Raw genomic sequence first — 6020 nt, 5'->3', positions numbered from 1 at the left:
GCCACATGCCGGGGTCTGCTGTAAAAATAAAAAATGAAACAGGTCTGGGCTGGTGTAAAAGTTATCCACCCAGAGGTGGTAGCCCTTATTCAAATAGGGGGACAGCAGGTCCCACACTATCTTCCCACTAGTACCCACAGATTGTGGGCAGCCAGGGGGATCAAGGTGACTGTCCTTCCCTTCGTAGATTCTGAAGGAAACAGTATATCCCGTCCCACTCTCGCAAAGTTTATATAACTTTACACCGTACCTCGCTCGCTTGGACGGGATATACTGTTTGAAGTTCAGTCTACCCTTGAATAGGACCAGGGACTCGTCTACAGCCACATTTTTGTCGGGGGTATAAATTTCAGGGAATTTACGTGAAAAATAATTAATAATGGGCCTCAATTTATATAAACGGTCAAATTGGGGGTGCTCTCTAGGGGGGCATTGGGAATTGTCGGTAAAATGTAAAAATCTTAGGAGCCCAAAGTACCTGTTCCGGGGCATTATTTGGGAAAAAGCAGGGGTGGATATTACGGGATCTGTGCTCCAATAGGAGCGTATCGTGGGCTTTTTCACAATGCCCATCATAAGGGTCAGGGCCCAAAATCTTTTAATTTCATGGGAGTCAGTGGGGTACCAGGTCTGGCTTCTGTCTCCTTGGTCAGCTGCCTGACACTGGGCTGCATAGAGGTTTGTTTGAGCTGCTAGCAGCTCAAAAAACTCGGGGGCAAACATTAAATGGAAAAATGACTTTGGCTCGCTAGCATCGATGTCACATCTGATGCCAGGAGTCGCAGTAAAAGCAGGGATTACTGGGTCTATCATATTTGGGGGCACCCAATTATATTTAGAGTCAGGCTCTCCACGCCTGGCTTTGCCAGATGGACCCTGGCCATCATCGTCTTCCTCTGACTCGTCATTATCTGACGCACAGCAGGATTCCTCAGATATTGGATCAATATCTGATGCAGTCAGAGTGGCCTCGGCGTCTGACGCCGTCAGAGTGGCCTCGGCGTCTGACGCGGTCAGAGTGGCATCGTCATCAGACTGAGTGAGGCAGTCATGAGCCTCCTCAGCGCTGAAGACATGTTGCGCCATTGTACCTACCTGGCCAATTTCTAAAACACTACACTATCCCCAATATATAATGTGGTTTTGCACTAAGCACTGCAGCTCTGCAAAACGAACTCTCTCTGTCTCTATCTCTCTCTCTCTCTCTCTCCCCCAGTGTCGCACATCCGGCAGTAATGTCACTGACCTGGATGTGGTTCAGTCCCCCAAGGCTAATGACACACCAAGTTGTTACAGGGGATCGGGCTGCAGGGGGGGGTCCAGGCTGTCAAACGACAGCCTGTTCTCCCGTGCAGCGGCAGGGATGTGTTCCTGACGCTGCACGAAAGGCTAGACGTCCCGGTACGTCTATAGGGGATTGAAGGGGTTAAAATTCTGATTTGCTTCTGATGATAAGCAAGTAGTTGCAGATTACCAATGGTACAGTCGCATAACATGATTGTCAGGCTCATCATAACTCAGCCCTTACTGGATGTTGGAGTCCAGGGGCAGGAGTGTAAGAACGCACACAGTGATAGAAACAGACTTCACAAACGAGACAAAAGCTGAATGTATATTAAACAAAACAGATACATCTCACCATAAGCAGAGTAGGAGTCATATCAAGTATAAAGACTGCTGGGGAGTACAAAGTTAGAATAATCCAGGTAAGAATCCAAAAGGGTTTGGGATGGGTAGCAAACAAAAGGGGTAAATCCAATAGGCAGTCCAGGTCAAAAAGGTAACAGGCTGGCAAAAGGGCAAATCCAATAGGCAGTCGGGGTCAAAAAGGTAACAGGCAGGCAAAATGGTGAATACAAGAGACAGGCATGAACTATAGCGCCAAAGTAACTGTTAATTAGGTCAGGTGTGGTAACGACATAGGCTACAGGTGACGGAGGCATGGATATAGCATAGCCAACACAGCTGAACATAAATACACAAAACACAGATTCTAAACAGAACCAGAGAAAACATACATGGTACAGGATGCCACAAAGGGCAGGGAACAATGCAAGAAACACAAGGGGATTGTTACAGGGTCACGGTTACTGAGGAATCACCAGTCAGTACCCTCATATGGATCAGACCACCATTTGTGCAGTAAAACAAGAACCACTTTTATTACAAACACATAGAACTTATATAGAGCCATAATTCTATCAACATTCCTTTAACCGACGTTCTCAATACACACAGAACCCAACCCTACATCCCATCAGCTCGGGGAGTACACAGGCAATGGATAAGGTGAGGGGATTAAGTGATACAATGGGTTTCCCCTGCCTGTGTTATCCCCCCGGTAGTAAGGCTGCCGTCTGGGCAAACAGGGCTCTGCTGGCCAATTAAGAGCTCCAGCCAGGTTACCAGATTGTCCCTTTGAAAGGCAGCTGGAGCCGCCTCCCCTGGGTCGGTCTTCAGGGCCGCGCCGAGGTAGGTGCAAGATCGTGATCTCCCCAAGTGTCATGATCCGGGACGTTCTCGTCCCGAACCGCAGCGGAGCCATTCTCCCGAGTACCCGCGGATAGCGGGTACTCGCCACTTACCTTCCCCGGTGCCCAATCTTCGGTGCCCGTGTCCGGCGGGCACTCGGGGTCTGCTGCTCCCCATGCCGCCCCTCCAGAATAGGGAGGAGGAGCACGCACACATGCCACGCCCCCTCCCTCTCTCTATGCCTCAGTGGAGATCACGCTGCACGCACAGCTCCACGTCATCAGCTGAGGGCGGGGCTTGGAGAGGCGGCAAGTTTAAAACCTGAGCACTGACACTCATTCAGTGCTCGGTTGTTGTTCCCAGCTGAGCTGTTCCCTGCTGAATATTGCGTTTACTCCTGATTTGGTTTGTTCCTGGCTACTCTGATATCTCCACTCCTGACCCGGCTTGTTTGATTGCCCTCTCGTTGCTGACTCGGCTTGTTCCTGTTTACTCTGATTTCTCCACTCCTGACCCGGCTTGTCTGAGGATCCTCTTGTTGCTGAACCATTGCCTTACTCCTGACTACGTTACCTTCTCCATTCCTGACCTGGCTTGCTCAACTATTCTTTGGACTCTGTCTGAACCGTTCCTGTTGCTACCTTTCCTGCATACTGGATTCCTTACCTGCATTTACCAACAGAAACATTACATAACAACCGAGCCATTATGGAATCCGCAGGTTTGGCTGAGGCTGTGGCCGCACTTACCCAGCAAATGGCCGTGTTTAATCAGTCACTGCAAGACGTTCAAGCAGGACAGCTTCAGATACGCCAGGAGATGCACCAGAGGCAAGGCAGCTCTAATGCTCAAGGCGATCCTTTCTCGGCTCCTTCTATGGCACCTGAATCCATGACTCTGCAAGGAGCATTTGCACCTGAACCTCAAATTCCTATGCCTGAACGTTTCTCCGGTGACCGTAAGAAATACACTACTTTTATGATGTCTTGCCAAATTATGTTTAATCTAAGACCACGTACTTACTCATCGGACTATATAAAGATCCATACGGTTATTGCACTATTGTCAGATGAACCTCAACTTTGGCCTCACCACCTACTTCGTAGTAATAGAGATAATAGAGATATAGCATCAATTGCCGGCGCGTAGTGATGAGGGAGCAGTAAAGCAGAGGTCTGAAATGACAGACCTCGCGCCCCCACAACTGGATGGAAGAAAGAAGATAGAAGATGAGAAAGGTAAGAGATGGAGAGAAAGGGGTGTGAGTGCAGTGTATGTGTATATATGTTGGTGTGAGATGGTCAGTGTATGTGTATGGTCAGGTGTGTATAAGAGCAGTGTAGGTATTTGTGTGTTTGTAAGCTGGTGTGTGTGTGTGTGTATATATATATATATATGGTGTGTGTGTGTGTGTGTAAGCTCAGTGTATGTATGTATGTATATGTCTGTATAACAACCAGCCAATCACCGGTAAGGTACATCGCTTGCCGTGATTGGCTGGTTGTTGTATGCTGGGTAGAGGGGTAGTCTTATACGGCGAGTATAGCCCAAACTCTATATTTTAACTGGAAAAGTTGGGGGTCGTCTTATACACCCAGTCGTCTTATACGCCGGAATATATGGTAGTCTCTGGGGTCGGTTATAATATAAAACACCTTATAAAATATTACCGGGTCATAGTATCATAAACTGAACACAAAAGTACTCCATGACATGGCAAAAAGTTCCACGAAAATATTAGCCTCTTAGCCTGGATGGAGTGAGGAGCCGAGATCCTCAGACACTTCTCCTTTAAGCAAGGGTAGGATTTCTCAACCGGGACATGGGGAGAGGAGAGAGTAACTGAGATACTCAGATGTATAAGGGGAAGAGGGCAAAAGTACATAAAATACAGACACACAAGTTAACAAAACAGCAAGCTGTGGAGAAGAGTTCAACTCCAGGCAGACCTCTTAAAGGGGTGGGGCCGAATCCTGACAATGATAGAGAACATTATTCTTCCTTAAATTATTTACATACATTTTTCAATGCAATGTCCTGCAGTTTATGGTAATAGTTGATGAAATACTACAGAGCTGTTACAAAAGAGCAAAGTAACAGAAACAATTAAGAAATTATGTAGCCTATATCCAGCTGCATTCATCATTCATGTTTTATTCACTGAGCATAATATATAATATATATATATATATATATAGACGTATAGGAGTAGGAGAAAAGATTAACCTGTTAAAGGCAGAAACAAATGAGGACAAATGCTTCTTCATGCCTAAAAGCTTAACTTAGCAGCAACCATTTCTCTTAGAACTGTGACATCACAAGGAACAGGCCTGGGGGTCAAAAGTGATGTGATTCTCCTAATATTGAGTTGTAGATTCTGTAGCTATGATGTCCAATTTCTATAAAATTGGGGTATCATGGATTAGCACTGTACTTTAATAAATGAGTGGATTCTCATCAATTTGATCTAAGATTAGTGAAATCTTGGGGATAAAAGGTTTTGACCAAGAAGCTACTTTGGCTCATCTAGCTCCTAGCAGAATTTTGCATAGTAGTTTATTTTTTATGATTGGTGAGATGACATATGGATCTGGCTAAAAGAAAATAAACAGGGATCATCTAGTATATGTTTGCCATTAGTCACTCCCAAAGAAGTCTTAGAACTAGACAAGACCACCAAACATAAAATTCTGTTTGTGTTTTTTCCCTACATACATCCTAAATTGCATTGAAAAGAGCCAGCAACGGGTAGTATACTACCTAAGTAGGGTTTTAACAGCTTGCTTCTTGTAAGTGACACAGACTGAGTCTGCCTCCCATATCTCTGTCCCATTTCCACTCTATTGTGGAGGGAATACATTTACAATATAAAGACATTAAGTGTCCCATTATGAGAACATGCTAGTTCAAAAAAGATAGAGGTCTCAGGGTGCATAACTTGACCTGGTCAGATTAAGCAAAGCTACATAACTGCATTTACCAAACCATATCAGAAGGTATAAGATAAAATGATGGGGACATCTCTAAAAAAGACATACAGTTCCGCACAGGGTAGAGAACATTTTAATGGGAATATCACCTTAAAAGTACTTACCTTGCCAAAGTATGATGAAGGGCATCATATTTAGATTTTTCCAAAGGACTAAACCTGGTCTGTGTTGTCCAGTTACTTTATCCTGTAGAATAAAATAGAAACTAGAATTTTTATTTTTTTACTGCTCCCCAAAAATCATAGGGCACTAAGTATAGTTTCACAGGAAAAACAATGAATGTACCATGGCACATGTTTTGAGTACATATTTTGTTACATGGATTGGAAAAAAATAATGCATGGTAAATTAGCCAGGCTCGTCTATGTCAGCCTATAGAATCTACACGGGCTACAGCTGTTAAGACTTTAATAAACTGCAATATTTGGGTTTGGTTGTTAAAATAGTTGAATGATTAATGTAATGGCACATTGACAATGGGTTTATGAGCTTTATAAAAATATTCAGGGGTAGATAGCAGGGCCGTCTTAACAGCATTGTAGTCCCTTGGGCCCCTAC

This window comes from Sceloporus occidentalis, unplaced genomic scaffold (assembly GCF_023333645.1).
Source record: "Sceloporus occidentalis isolate IW3139 unplaced genomic scaffold, rSceOcc1.0.p SCAF_170, whole genome shotgun sequence".
Taxonomy (NCBI): Eukaryota; Metazoa; Chordata; class Lepidosauria; order Squamata; family Phrynosomatidae; genus Sceloporus; species Sceloporus occidentalis.
Note: the sequence above shows the minus strand (reverse complement) of the source record.